This window comes from Pleurodeles waltl, chromosome 9 (assembly GCF_031143425.1).
Source record: "Pleurodeles waltl isolate 20211129_DDA chromosome 9, aPleWal1.hap1.20221129, whole genome shotgun sequence".
Taxonomy (NCBI): domain Eukaryota; kingdom Metazoa; phylum Chordata; class Amphibia; order Caudata; family Salamandridae; genus Pleurodeles; species Pleurodeles waltl.
The window spans coordinates 771,046,387-771,062,679 of record NC_090448.1 but is presented as its reverse complement, the minus strand read 5'-3'; positions in this window follow the sequence as shown (position 1 = coordinate 771,062,679).

The window sequence follows — 16,293 nt, the reverse complement described above, 5'->3', positions numbered from 1 at the left end:
CCGGACGGGTGAGTAATTTCCTTTCTTCCTGTACTTTCCCTCTAGGTCAGTGCCCACCAGAAGAAGGGTATTTGGCATGCCATCGCCAAGGAAGCGCGGACCATGGTGTTCTATCACAGATGGAGCACACACTGCCGCAAGAGATGGGAGGACCTGCGCCGCTGGAGCAAGAAAACGACAGAGGCCCAGCTGGGGCTGGCCTCCCAACATGGAAGGGGTGCCCATCGCACCATGACCCCCCTGATGTTCCGCATCCTGGCAGTGGCCTATCAGGATTTGGATGGGTGCTTGAGGGCATCACAGCAGCCACAAGGGGGTGAGTACAGTGTCATAAAGCTGTTTAGGAGGGATCTGGGTGGGGGGTGTGGGATCTGGGTGCCCCTAGGCCAGGGCGGTCATGCCAGGGTAGGTCCCTTGTTTGCAGGCTCAGAAGCACCCCTATCCCAATAGTACAATTGGGCAGCTACTAGTGTGCAGGGTCCTGTGGGTGTCAGGTGTGCATTTGTTGGCGTTAGGCATTGTATCCCATGGGGTGGTGACTACCATAGTGAGTGGTTGGGCAAGGCCTAGTGCACAGGGCAGCTCTGTGTGCGTTGTGTCTGCCAATGGTAGTGGTGTTTCTGGCATTGACCATGTGTGTCCTCTGTCTTTCCCCCCTTCTTGTTTTGTCACCCTGTCCTTGTGTGCATTAGCATCATCTGGATGAGCAGAGCCACCGGCGACGGAGGGAGCTGCATCCCACATGGTCCAGGAGGGTGAATCCACGGAGGGTGAAGGAACAAGTGGGACGGAGGGCGAGGGGAGCTCCACGACGGGGACAGGAGGGAATACTAGTGACAGCGACTCCTCCTCTGATGGAAGCTCCCTGGCGGTGGCGGACACCTCTGTGCCCACCCCAACTACAGGTACAGCCGCCACCCCCCTACCAGCACCGCCCTCCCAACAGCCCCTCAGCGTGTTTCCGTGCCCGCTCACCCAGGAGGGTGGGCATCTCCTTCGCCCCAGGCACCTCAGGCCCTGCCCCAGTGAGCCCTGCTGCCCTCAGTGAGGAGGCTATTGACCTCCTGAGATCCCTCACTGTTGAGCAGTCAACCATTCTGAATGCCATCCAGGGTGTCGAGAGGCATTTACAGCAAACAAAGGCATGCCTGGAGGGCATTCATTCTGGCGTGGCGGCCCAACAGAGAGCATTTCAGGCTCTGGCCTCAGCACTGATGGCAGCCATTGTCCCTGTGTCCAGCCTCCCCCCCTCCTACTTCCACTACCCAGACCCAATCCCCTCTACCTCAGCCTATCCCAAGCACACCTTCAGACCAGCATGCACACACATCAACGGACAAAAGTGGCTCAGGAAAACATAAGCACCACACATCACACAGGCACTCACACAAGCACCATACTCATGCACACATACCAACATCCACTTCCTCCACTGTGTCCCCCTCCTCCTTGTCGTCCACCTCCCTCCCAGTCTCGTCTCCACTCACACCTGCATGCACTACATCATCAGCCACTGCCTCCATCACCAGCACGCCCATCACAACACACCGCTCACGTGCAATCACAACCCCCACTACCATTCACACGTCCCGTGTCCTCTCCCAGTGTGTCTGTGAGCCCTCCTCCCAAAGTACACAAACGCAGGCACACACCCACTCAACAGCCATCCACCTCACAACAGCCTCCAGCCCATGCACCTTCACCCAAACTCAGCAGACGTACACCTTCTACAACCACTACTCTTCCTCCACTCCCACACCCCCTCCATCTTTCCGTCCCAGTGTGTCTACAAAACGTTTCTAGCTAAATTGAACCTCTTCCCTACACCTCCCCCCATCCGTCCCCTAGGGCCAGGATGTCGAGATCCCAGCCCAGCACCTCAGCCACCACATCTGCCTCTGCTGTGATCCATGCAAGTCGGGGTGGATCGAAGGGGGCACCCGTCAGAGCTGCCAGTGTGCCACCTACAGATGTGAAGGACCACCTGATTCCGCCACCTGCCAAGGTCAAAAAGGGGCCGGCTTCCAGCTGGGGAAAGTCACGCCACCCACCCAGCAAGGCCTCTCCCAAACACAGAGAGGACAGTGTCAAGGTCCCAGCAACAACGGCCAAGGTGGGGAAGGCCCACAAGACAAAGGGCAAGTCACCTCAGGGCACGATGCCTCCTGGTGAGGGGCTGGTGACCACCATTTCGTCAGGGATGCCAGCGACCAGTACCACAGTCACCACCGCCGCAACGACCACCACCTGCACCGCAACCTGCACCGCCACCTGCCCCGCCACAGCCACAACGTCAATCTGCAGCATCCTCCCCAAGGATCAGCCATCCGAGGCTGCCGGAGACGGTATGGTGTCTCCCTCCACCACAACAGACACATGCACCACGGCCAGCACAGGCAGCATCTCCGCCTCAGCCACCGCCACCTGCACCACCATCTGCACCACCATGTGCCCAGCCAGTACCACTCTATCAGACGTCAGCAACATCACCAGTGCGCAGCCGTCCGAGGCTGCAGATGATGTCCTGGACCCTGGACACGCCACATGAGACACCACCTCCAGCACTGGCACGACCAGCAGTTGGTAGCTTAGGTCGCCGCAGGATGGAGTGTGACTCTGCATCCATGGAGTATCATGCTACCTGTTCCAGCTACATGGTGTGGCTCAGACACCCAGGTGAGAGGATGTTAACTGCCACACCCCAGGTGCAGCATCACTGGGCACAAAGCCCCCTCCGGAACCAGTGGAGAGATACATCCACTCACCCAATCTTTGGCAGCATGAAGCACTCTGGGCGCAAAGCCCCCTTCAGAACCAGTGGAGAGATACCTCCACTCACCCAATCCTTGGAAGGATGAAGCACTCTGAACGCAAAGCCCCCTCCAGAACCAGTGGAGGGATACATCCACTCACCCAATCCTTGGCAGGATGAAGCACACTGGGTGCAAAGCCCCCTCCAAAACTAGTGGAGAGATACATCCACTCACCCAATCCTTGGCAGGATGAAGCACACTGGGTGCAAAGCCCCCTCCAAAACTAGTGGAGAGATACATCCACTCACCCAATCCTTGGCAGGATGAAACACACTGGGCACAAAGCCCACTCCAAAACTAGTGGAAAAGGCACTCACTAGAGAAACTGTGGCTTTGCACTCCTCAGAAGCAAGCAGTGGGCAAACCACCCACTTGAGAGACTTGAGAGACACTGTGGCTTTGCACTCCCCAGGAACAAGCAGTGGGCAAACCACCCATTTGAGAGACTTGAGAGACTGTGGCTTTGCACTCCCCAGGAGCAGCAGTGGGCAAACCACCCACTTGAGAGACTTGAGAGTCTGTGGCCTTGCACTCCCCAGGCCCAAGCCGTGGGCAAAGCACCCACTTGAGAGACTGTGGCTTTGCACTCCCCAGGACCAAGCAGTGGGCAAAACACCCACTTGAGAGACTGTGGCTTTGCACTCCCCAGGACTAAGCAGTGGGCATGGAGCCCCCTCGAGGAGCCGTGGTGTCGTACCATCTTCCGGCTGAGTTGCCTCCCCTTCCCCCTGAAGTTCCTGTGTTTTTTTGACCTGATGTCCCTGAAGTGTTCTCTCCATTTTGAGGCAGGTGTCATGTGTGGGCTTCGCCCATGCTGTTTGAGACCACTGGTCCACGGACATTTACAAGGGACAGTGTGCGGCCTTGTGTACATAATGTAAGTATTTGTATATACTGATTATTTGATTTTCCCTTGATATATCTGAATGTTCCAATAGAACACTGGTTAGACTCATTTCCTTTTGTCCTTGCGTTCTTCCATGGGGTGACGACGAGGTGTATCTGTATTCTTGTTGGATGTGTTTGTGTGTATGGTGTTGTAGGTGGGGGTGGGGGTGGGGTGTTGCGTGCCGCGTGTGTGTGCCACTCTCTTTTCCCTCCTCCCCTCCCCTGTGTGCTAGGTGCAGTACTCACCGTCGTCGCAGCCTTCTTTCTACTTTGTGGTGTATTAGTAGGTACACCAACATGGGGAGGATCTGCAATTCGGACTCCATGGCGTCCTGGTTCTTCTTGGAGTGTCGAGAGGGGAGTGGTTCCCCTTCGTTGTTCAGTTTCCGCCGTGCTTTTGATGGCGTTGGTACCGCCCCGGAAAAGCTGGCGGATTGGTGCCTTGTAATACGGTGGGTGGTACATTGTCTTCCGCCTGTCTGTTGGCGGTGACCGCCAAGGTGTTTGTTGCTACCGCCGTGGCGGTCGGAGTATTGAAGTGGCTGTCTATGTTGGCGGTTTCCGCCGTGGTCGTGATCTAATTTTTTTTATCGCTGGCCTGTTGGCGGTGTTACCGCCGCTTTAACACCGACCGCCACGGTTGTAATGAGGGCCATAATCTCTTGAAGAAAACATATGCGACAAAGCAACACCATAAGCTATGAATATCAGCATTAATAATGTCATTCAGCAATTAAGTTCTCCAGTCATTTGTCACTGTCAACGTCACCCCTAACAGCCTACCTAACCAAAATTAGCATTAGCCTGGGGGTCTTCATACGAAAACAATTTAGAGAAAACATTAATTTGGAAAAATCTACCTATGTGTGAATCTCTATAAAACAGCGCAGTTGGTACCTAGAAGAGAAGGCACAAAATTGTCAGTCACATTTTCATAGCTACCTATCCAGATGGATCAGCAACAAGTCAGTCTTCGTCTTCAGGTCATCAACAGCTACAGAGAGGCTCACAGAGTATGAGCCCAATATCAGCACCTCGGACATCATCAGATTTCTCCCCGCAGTTCAGATTCCTCACCCCTTGTCATTACTTTTTATTAGGGTCTCCCAGTCCATCCCACTAATTGCTAATTGGTCAATCAGTCAGAAGATATGATTCTATCCAATAGTTTTTATTTACCAAATCATATTCTTATATTTCACAAAACGCTGATTGGTTCTTCTTGCGATGAGGACATCATCCTGCTCTTCAGGTATCAAAATTGTTGCACATGGTTCTCTAGTCAGTGCTTCCATTGTTCAAGTCCTGGGAAAGTACATTTAGCCTACACTACACATAATTGTTTCAAATTGTCTTCACTATCTCCTGTCCGTTGGCACATTTGCAGAATGTTCTAGCTAAGCGACTTGAACTCTGAGCGGTTCAAGGTTGCAGCCCCTGGTCCTTTGCAAGGCGTTCAAATTCTTCATGTTCAGAGCGAGCAAGGCCCAGTGAAACTAGGCCTCTGGTACGGCTAACTTAAAACTATTGAATTAATACAAAACATAGGTTATACATCTCATTATGACATATTAGTATATTTTTCTCATATATTTTTCATTATTTCGCACATTTAGTCACTTTAGTACATGTGGTGATCACTCCCCAATGGCACATTTCTAAACATGCACATTATTCTCTACTATTAATTTCTCTATGCATTTTCTCATTAGTGTACACACATATAAGTCATCAATAATCTCTTAATTAACATATCTGCTCCAACAACTGTGTGGAGGATATCTCCCTCGATTGCTCTAACCCCTGCCCTGCTTGGTGCACCGGCTCACAGGTCAGCTGCGGGCCTCTGGAAGTGGCTACAAAACTGGAGCCTCAATGACTTATGGAGGACAAACACGGGGTAGAACGAGACTTCTCATACTATTTCCACTTATATAAGCTACACACCCGACTTGACTGGTTTGTATGTTCGACACGGTTAAACAAATACATGACATTCACTGAGTATCTTGGTCACACCATCTCGGACCATAGCCCACTGTTGATGGACTTCTGGCCAGAGGATGAATGACCAGAAATACCTGCGTGGTGACTGTGCTGGTGATGCTTTCTTTCAGGACTCACTGTGAAAAGCCACCAGATGGAATTTTGAAAATAATCACGACACAGAGTCTACTTGCCTGAGGAAGTGGGAAGCATTCAAGGTGGTGATCCGTGGACACTGCCTAAACCAAACTGTAGGTGCTCGGTGGGAAATAGACAGAGAATTAAGAACCCTGCATGACACACTAAAGAAGCTAGGCAGTACTCTTGCCGGGAGCACTCCTGAAGTTGCTTGAAGCGAATGAACACTATAATGTTGCCCTAGAACGTCTGCTGTACCACAACTAAAAATGTTGCCAGGGCCCTGGTGGAGGACTGGTGGCCCAGGAGAATATTAGTTAGGCTTATTAAACCTGAGACCAGAGGCAGGCCCATAACTCAACTGTTTACTGGCGATGGCACAACGCTGTATTCTCCCAAGGCCATAAATGCCCCTTTCAGGGCCTACTACAGGGAGCTATACCAATACCTGGAACTTATCCTAGCGAGGACTGGGAGTGCCTTCCTGGAGCGACTCCCACTCCAGACGTTGTCGCAGGAGTCAAAGGGCAACATGGGGGTCCAATAACAACACAGGAGATAAGATGTGCTATTAAAGATATTGCCCCAGGTAAAATCCCAGGCCCTGATGGGCTATCTGCGGAGCTAAATGGGTGCAGATGTTATATTGTAATCCAACAACGAGGGTTAAAACAGGCACTACAGTTTCAAAACAGTATATCATATACAGGGGTACATGTCAGGGATTACCTTTTTTCCCTCCTCCTTTTTGTCCTGCACATTGAGCTGCTGGCTGAATTGCTTCGATTGGAGAGTAGAGACAGAGGCATGGTGGTTGGTGACTGCGAACACATACCATCACTCTACAGCGATGACCTGCTCTACTTGGCTAACAATGCCATGGAGATCACTTATTTTGAAGAGTTTTGCACCCTTTTGGGCCTCTGCTCAAATCAAATTTATTCCTGGTGGAGTGTGGGCTTTGGTTTCCAGCGGGCCTCCCACCAGGGCTGACCTGGGTCCATACCAGTTTCAGGTATCATGGTATCTAGATATACCGCAAATTGCAGGACCTATGGGAGAGCAATCTGGGGGGTGGGGTGGGCTGTGCTCCCTTAAATCAAGTGTTCCCTTCTGGAGATTTCTCAAATTACCTATCATGGCACAAATAGCAATTTCCAGGATGGTGATTGTTAGACCTGACAGCTCTTGTTGTGATTTCCCTGTACTTTTGGCTTCTGAACTCCTGTTTTTGGATCTTGTGCTGTAATTTTGTTTTTGCTGGTTTTGATACTCTGGATATCCTTCATATCCTGATGAGTCTTCCTGGGCTACAGTGGGAGGGAGAAGCTGGCACCTGCCCCTGAAAGGGCTGTGCCTGCCCTCACACACTACAGTCTCCAACCCCCTAGAGTGTATCTGGGGCCGGGCGAGGAAGAGGCAGGGTCTTCTGCACTACAAAGACTTTCCTTTGAAGTTTGCCTACTTCAAAGGCAGAAATTAGTATAAGTATTGAACTGCTGATCCCACAACTTTAGAACATTTCTAAATCAAGAAGAAATTCTGCCAGGTAGAAGAGCTGGATGCTTGAGGAGTACCTGAGACTCTGTCTATTGCTTTGCTGTTCTAGCCTGCTGCTGCTACTTCTGCCCTGGGAATTAAAAGGCTGGACTTTGCTGTGTATCCTGCTCGTGAAGATTCTCCGTAACACCCTACTCCGCCGCGGCGCCTGAAGCCCCGTGGCGTGACCAAGACCCCGAGAGGTTGCCCCACAGCATCTTGACCCGCTGGATTCATCAAGAACATATGCATTACCTCCCCTGTCCTGCAGTAAGGAGCTGACGCCAGACCTGATCCAGCGACGCCTGACCTCTCCGACTCCTTGCACTAGCTTGTTTTCCTTGTCACCAAAGGTACTGTACCTAGGGGTTCCTGCGACTCCATGACCAGCGCCGCCCTCCCTGCGAGTGGCATCTAACTGTGGGGAACGACTCTGTCAACAATGTTGTGACAGGCCCAGTTGGAGCTTTTGTGTTTCTAAGTGTTTTTGGGGGGATTTAACCTTTTAAAATTCATATCTCTGCCTGTGTATGTTGGATTTTGTTGTTTTGGTCTTGTTTGATTTATATAAATATTGGCTATTTTTTAAACTGGTTTGGATTCCTTTTGTGGTGTTTTCACCGTGTTACTGTGTGTGTTTGTGCAAATACTTCACACATTGTCTCTGAGATAAGCCTGACTGCTTGTGCCAAGCTACCAAGAGGGTGAGTAGGGGTTATCAGAGCTGTGTATCTCCCTTACCATGACTAGAGTGAGCGTCCATACTTGGACAAGGTGTAAACCGAATGCCAACTAGAGACCCCATTTCTAACAGTGATGCTGTGCTCCCACCATTGCACTACTATTTCATGAATCTACTGCTCGGTGCCAGTCTTCTAGTTCTAGAAGTTGGACTCCCTTCTCAGGGAACTGATCTGGAATGGAGACCGCCACAGACTGCCCCTTGAAACCCTTCAACGGTTTCCATTTGAGAGAGGACTGGGAGTCCATGACTTTGATTTACACTTCTTGGAGGCCAAGCTCCAGTGGGTCACTAGGTGGCTCGATTTTGAGCTTAGTAGGTCTACAGCCCAACCAGGGGGCAAAGCCGCTCTATCTAGCGGTGGTGATTCCCCACCCTGGACTTCTATTGTCAGCTGCCCTTCAATGCTGGTGGTGGTGCATTGGATGGACTAGAGAAATACCTCTTTATTTCCCCACCTGGCCAGTGGTGGGACTTCCCCACGGCAATCCTATATCCTCCTTTACAGCTGCACAATTATCCGTTTGGACTGACACCGGACTTGTAACGGTGGGAGACTGCTTCCACATGGGCATGTTGCTTCCCATGACAGCACAACATGACCTATCCCCAGGCCAGTTTCTCAACTATAAAGCCTTAACAAAAGCCTTCAGAGAGCTATGGGATAGGGGCAGGGAAGAACCTCCAACTCACGGTGATCTAACTACTGGTATCAAGGGGTTTGGCCCAACACCATGTGACATGGTTCTACAAGGCGTTAAATGGGATGGTTTGGAAGCCCATTGCTGTGCTAAAGGCCAGATGGGAGCAGGTGGCGGGTTACGAAATCAGGGACCCAGAATGGCCAGAATGCTGGTGTTTACCCAAAAGGTTTTCTGGAATACGCATTTGAAAAACATACAGTTCAATTACACACCCATAACATATCTGACACCACACAGATTGAGGGTCATATATTGAGGTGAGCTGCATGGATGCCCCCGATGTATGCACCCTGATGCAAACTTTTATCATATGCCTTGTACCTGCCCTCAACTGCAGACTTTCTGGGGCATGGTGAGGGACAAACTAAATGCCACGCTGGGTTGTGCGCTGTCATGCACTGTGGATCTGTGCCTCCTGGGGGCGTTCCACAGACCCAAACCCCCGGAAGGTTGGCACCAGGTCCTTAGATTTGGCTCTCATCCTGGCTAAAAGGTCGACAGTCATGGCCTGAAAGTCCAGAATGGGCCCCGGGAGAGACAGGTGGGAGAAGGACATTACCATGTGGGCCAGAGCAGAGGAAAGGGTGTCGGTTAGGGAAGACACCAGGGGAATGCAAAGACACCCGATAGCGGGACTGTGGATGAAGGTGCTGGAGGCTTGGGAGAGCCCAGCTGATGATGCAGAGTCCGAGCTTGATGGTTGGGGAGAGCCAGCTGGAGATAATATACACAATAGCTAAGATGCCATGGGCGATGCAGGTGACTTTCTAGTTGGGGCTGACTTTCCACCTTTGTTGAGAGATACCCATCTGACGCAGACAACCCTGGAGCCCACACTCCTCTCCCCTGGGCTACCGGGAATATGCTCTGAATGCAGGAGCGGTTCCTCCACTAGGGTGGAGGAGCATCGCCCCCCACCAGAAGCAGCAGCTGCAAACCTTTTACCAAAAAACGATAGTAAACTATGTGGCATATTTATAAGCCTCTAGCACTACCTTACGGCATATCAGTGTCCTATTTTTACACCAAAATCCGTGAACCATATTTACAAAGTGGCGCAATGAATGCATTGAGCCACTTTGTAACCCTTTGCGCTACATTATGCCTGCGCCAGGGGGCGTTCCCCCATTAGGGGGGGCTGGAAAAATGGCGCAAGGAAATCTAACCGATTTCTTTGCGCCATTTTTTACGGCACTTTTAACGCCTGCTCTGAGCAGGCATTAAAAGGGGGCTTCCACTATTTATAATGGGCCCCTTTATACTCTGCAAGAGTAGCACCAATATTTTGGCGCTACTCCTGCAGAGTACATCAATAGCGTCAATAAAAATGACGCTATTGCCCCCTACCTTGCGCCATGGTGCACCGTATCTTAGATATGGTGCACACATGGTGGCGGTAGGGGGACACTAAGGGGAGCAAGGAAAGTTTTGCGGCTATAGGTGCAGCCCCAGTTTACTTAAAAGCTGCTAAGCTTGTTATTGTTTTTTGGTAAAAGGAGTGGGGCCACAGACTGTGACGAGCACTGAGCGTCTTGGGCCTGCCAAACACACGTGCATTAGGCTCACTCGAGCCCGGCACTGTGTTGCCGGGCTGGATAGAGCAGGCACAGGCTCCCAGTCTGCCTGGAAGCGTCCTGCCTGGGCGTTCCCAGCCAATCCTATTGCTGCTTTGAGCAGCGTCAGGATTGGCCGCAGATCAGACTGAGAGCCTGTGCCTGCAGCCTCTCTGCGCAAGAGAAGGACAGTGTGGTGGTGACGGCGGTGGCCGTGAGGATTCAGGTAAGTTTTTTTTTTTTATTAATTCCCCAATATTCCCCACCTCCACCCGCGCCCGCCGCACCACCCCTCTTTACTACCACAAACCGCTCTTGTCTGACTGCTGTGATACTCCCGGATCCTTGGGGCTGCCACTGGTGACTCCCACTGACAATTGCACCTGTGCACGTTCACAGCTCGCACTGAATACAGTTTTCCCCCTTCCTTATTTCTTCTTCCCTGTTGCACTGTTTAATCAGCTTTTTAAGTACACAGTAATAGAGGCATTGTGCGCCAGATCAGAATGCAGGTGTGCATTAGGAGGACTCTTGTGAAGCCTGACTAGGCCAGCGTCACCAGGTGGCGTACTCGCAGAGAGATCCTGTAGGTTGTAACATGAATGACTGGTGTTTGATTGACTGGCCATCTACAGTGCAGATGGCTTGACTCATTGGTATGCTCCTTCTCATGCCCCAGACCAAGGCCTACAGTCGTACTAATACTATTCAAACACTGGTAATGCATTGCCATGTTGTAAATGTCCTGCGTAAAATACAGTTATGTGTATGGAAACAATATGATGTGTTTTTCAAATGTACCAATTCAAATGCCAATAAACACAGTTTTCAAGAAAATGAATTGATCTGTACTTGGTACACAATAAAAAACCATTGTACGGTGCAGCACATTTGTTGGCTCTGGGTCCCTCGAGTTCTTGAAGAACCTACAATCTTCATATAAACCTGGACCAGACGATTCTAGTGGACGTACCGGTGGATTTCTTTTGTGAATCGGTTATCGTGACAAGAAGTAACAGATGAAAACGTTGTCACAAATAGCTTTTTGTCCTACTCATTTTTCATATTTTTTTATTTTAACAGTTAATTTCTTTTTGGAAAATCTTGAGGGATCTCTATAAATGACCCCATACTGAGTTCAGAATTGTGTCTACTTTTCAGAAAAGTGTGGCTTTCCGGCATCACCTATGGGTTTCAAATTTGTACCACAAGCTGGAAGCAGTTTGAAAGCCCAGGAAATTAGGGAAATGGGTTACCTCAGAAAAATGACAAAAATGTGGATAAAAAAGTTTTTGATACAACACTGCATTTTCCTGGAAAAGAGTGATTTTAGCCCAGTAAACCTTTCCTTGATGCCATATTTAGGGGGGAAAAACAGACACTTTTTTGTGGAGCACTTTTTGGCACAAATCTTAAAAGCTAGCTATATTTTGGCTATTTTCTCAATCCCTTCCAGGGAAATGCATAACCCCTGTGTGCCTTTAGAATCCCCCTGATGTTGGGTAAAAAAAGGACACACGTTTGGCATGGATACCTTATTTGGAAAAAAGCAAATCAGCACTATCTGTATTACAGAGAGGGAAGCACAAATGTGTCCCAGGGGTGCGCAAACAGGCACATATGCCATTGTGCCCCCAGGGCCCTTTGTATAAATCGGCCCAGGTAGGGACTGTAGAAGGAATCGTGTAGGGTAAGCACAGACGCAGCGAGGGAATAAGAGGTGTATGGCTAAACCATAGTTGATGCCATTGCCTAATGCTCAGTTTGTAAATGGCAGTCACCCCTCTGTCATTAAGAGTTGGCAGTGGCAGGCAGATTTCAAACTTTGCTTGCTGGGGTCCACCCATGAGCAACCCTTGAGTTGCTCATGGAATGCGCTAGTCACAAAAAGACAGGATAAATGCCAAATACATTCTCAATGAGCAACAGGGCCGGCACATGGGCTACACTGGTTATAGAAAGCTAAATAAATGCCCATTGGGCCCCTCCAGTAGTAAAAGAGGAGCAGCACGTGGTGTGCACTGGTAACAATCAACCAGGTAAATGCTGTTGAGCAGTGCGCACATACATTTAGTCATATTCCGGATGATATGTTGACACTCGCTATGATGTACGGTGTGGAGCCAAGTCTGAAGATCCAGGAACTCTTGGGTGGGGACAGATGAAGTTGAAAGCTTCAATACAAGGTAAGAGTCAGGATTTCAGAGAGTCTGAATACTCAGTGAGTGCCTTTTATGGTTCAGGAAATTACCCCATGCCTTAGGGGGCACAAGCATCATGAGGGTGCAGTAAGTACAAGCAATAGCGTTTAGAAATTAAGCCCTCATTTAGAGCTGTTCTTCAAGTTGTTGACTGTGGATATCACTACAGCGTAATGTAATATGGCTCTGGATGTCTCAAAATTGGGACCAATATGCGCGAGAAGGTTGCTTGGCTATTTTTACAGTCTCCAAAGAGAAGATATGGAGCTGTGGGTGCTCACCAGTACCCTGGAAGTAGCTCCCTGAAGTGCAGGCCAGTACATCATTCAGAGGATCCACATGTTATTGACCTCCTTGATCTCCTCTGTATATTGTGTCCTTGCAGACTACCTGGTACTCTTCTATAACTATGAGTCTCTTTCAAGCATGTTATTTCCATGGCCGCCTCAATACCCCCAGATCGCCCTATCATTCCGCCTGGCACACTGCATTAGTAGATGTCCGCTCCCCTCCTCTGTAATACCAGCTCAGATAGCTTCCGTCCATACCCGTTCGGTGATGCATGTGTTTGCACCTCATGTATGTTTTGTCTGATAGTGCACTGGCTTCTTGCTTTGCCAGAACTAATGCATTTCTTAATCCATTGTTCTCGCCCGCCTGCTGTCATTGTTGCTAAGGGTGTCTGTGGTTGTAGGCCATGCGCTTGCAGCCTGACTCATCAACTGCACTTCCACTGTTTACTCTTGCATCACTTTTCTCTTGTCCATTTCCTTTTCTTTTGCTCAGCATCTGCTGGTCTGCGGAAACATTAGCTGGTACATAATTTCAACTTCACTGAGACAAACCCGACTCAACAAGCTGGTGTACTTTGCGAACCTGCACTACAGACAGTCTTGCCTTTTGTTTTTTGGCTTCCATGTTTTTTCCTGGTGTACACAGGAAATAGAATCGAAATCTGGGATTCTATCTTGCACTCAGACTGGTTGGCCAATTATGCGGACTAGCTTTTTGAGACTCCATTTGTATTTTTAATGGCTAATGTCATATATTGTCACGAAACTGGTACAATATAAGTAATGCACTTTCTGTATATTTAGGACGGGGTGTTTTGCTGGAATGTATGTTATCATTTTATTTAATTGATTACTTATTAATTGAATTGTAATAATTTGTGTTGTTGGCTTGTTCCAGAAATAAGGCACAGATTTAAACTTTACAGGAAGTGCAGCACAGACGTCTGCAGGGTTGTGTAAATAGCAAACAAATTGTGTAGTGCCACATCCAGTATGCGTTGTGTGCTGATGATGGCACTGATCACATTAGCACAAGAAATGTCTGATTTGTGCATTGTTAAGCACCATTTAGCATCATGATGCAATGCAATGGAAGGAGAGCGGTGTCTTGCGTGAATTTTGTACCCAAGGCACCCCCTCCTGTACAAATGTATCCAAGCGGGCAACCGCTCAAGGATAAAGCATCTAAAATATGTAATTGTGTGGATCGGATAACGCAAATTGATGGGCCAACCCTGTAGAATGTGACGAGTCAGTGGCAGTGACACCTCCCTCACTTAAGTAACTTAGACGGGAGCTCCCTAGGGTCCAGTGAACCGAGTCCAACCAAAATCATGAATTGCTTTTTAACCTAATTTTGTCTGGGGACCTGCTCACCAATAATACAAATAGGAAATACCATGACCGAGGGCTGTGTGATGGTGGCACAGTGACAGAAAAATAAAAATGAGGAAAATGAGGAAAAACAAAGAGAGGTACAAATAGAGAAAGTGAGCTTAAGAGAGAAAGGTAAGAAAGAAAAGAATGAAAGAATGATAGGAAAAGAAAATTAAGGGATTGTGCAAAGAAATAAAGATGAAAAGGTTAAGATAGGATAGCAGGAAGGGTGAACGGAGAATGGATGAAAGGGCGACAGGATGAATATTTGGAAGGTTAAAAGGATGGATGGGGAATGAAAGGATCTAAAGGGATGGAGGATGAAGAATGGATAGATGAGAAAAATGAAAGGGTGGATGCATGGCCATATGGATGCATGGATGGATGGTTGGCTGACTGGCTGATGTTGTGTCTTGTGAACGTGTATGATGGAACCTTTTTGGATCCTGAAAAACTCCGTAGAGTGATGATGTAAGTTTCAGAACGTAGTGAAGTGAATGTAGGTTTAGAATGTTGGGTTCACAGTTACAGGTTGAAGAACAATAATGTGTAATACATAGCTCTCTGTGAGTGGTGTATTCATTGGTGGGTACACAGGCCGAGGAGGACGCTACAACTGGTGACGGGATAAAGGATATGTAACCTGATGAATGATAGTGCACTTCCAGAGAGCTTGCCATGGTCAAAGCAAACTGCTCATGCATGCCATTTGTACCTTCATTGAAGTGCCGAATTAGCGGTTGGCGTATGTGGAGTCAATGCGCAACTCCAGCCAGTGTGAACCATTTGAAAAAAACCGAAAGCTTTACTGAAAAGTCCAAGCATCATTGGCCAAGAAACTAAGAACAGGACCATACAAAAAGGTATGGCGCTGCTACACAATATAAAGCTACGCAGTGCATGGAGTGATAACGCTAAACGAGACCAAACAATAGGTACAGAATAGAGTGTTCACTGACAGAATGATTGGTAATGAAGCACATAGCAGTCAAACTCACCTGAGCCTTGAAAATAAAAGCTTTGCAACCTCAGTGGCGGGCGAGGAGACCCTAGAAGAAGCACAGGGGTCGTGCTTATGGAGGTATCCAATACCTGAAGTGGCACACCAACAAAGCTGCTGGATGGGTCCTCAGCCCAACTCCAAAGGTCTTTAAGATGTGAAGAGCTCCAATGAAGACCATGAAAGAGGCTACAGCTCCACAGACTGCCAAAGACTATCCCAAGGCCAGCACATAACAAGGCGTCAGAGATGGTGTGCATAAACCAATTCAACAAGATCACCAGGTAGAGTCTGAGAAAGCTCCAGCCTCAGTATTAGCCAATCCTGTGAACAGCTACATTGCTGCTGCCTTCTTGAAACCACCACCATTCGATACTGCCAAAAGCAGAATATTGGTGAGAGGTGGACTGCTTGGATAGAGACATTTGGTGATTTCTTAGATGCGCTAGAAGAAACAGATGATAAAATGAGGATCAATTACCTCAAGAATCTTGCTGGTGATGGTGTAAAAGAAGTCATAAAGAAAATGCATCAAACTGATGAAGATACATACTTTCCAATTAAAAACCGTTTGAATCTCAAGCCTAATCCAGTACCGAATTCAGATTACAAAGGGTATGTTTGCAGTCAGGAAAAGCAAAGAATTAGGGAAACCATAGATGAATTTGTTGACAGACTGAATACCCTTATAAAACATTGTAGATTCAATGAGTTTTATGATGAAGAAGCAATAGATTGCTGTGGATCAGAGTTATTGATGGATGCTTGTCAGATTAATTTAGACGATGAATGCTGGGAGAAACTCTTAGTCTGGAGCTAGTTCTCATGGCGGCCAAAGCAGGAGTGTTCTGAATGACAAGCTGCTGACATGGAGGCCAGAGGTGCCCAAAGTGAATTAGTCATGAACATGAAAAGTAAGCAGAAACACAAATCTGAATGACATATGGTGATGCCTCCATGGAAAAATAAGTTGTGGATTCTCATTTCTACATGAAGGTAAATGTCCCGCCATTGGACAATTATGTAAAGGCTGTGATAAAGAGTACCATTTTGTGACAG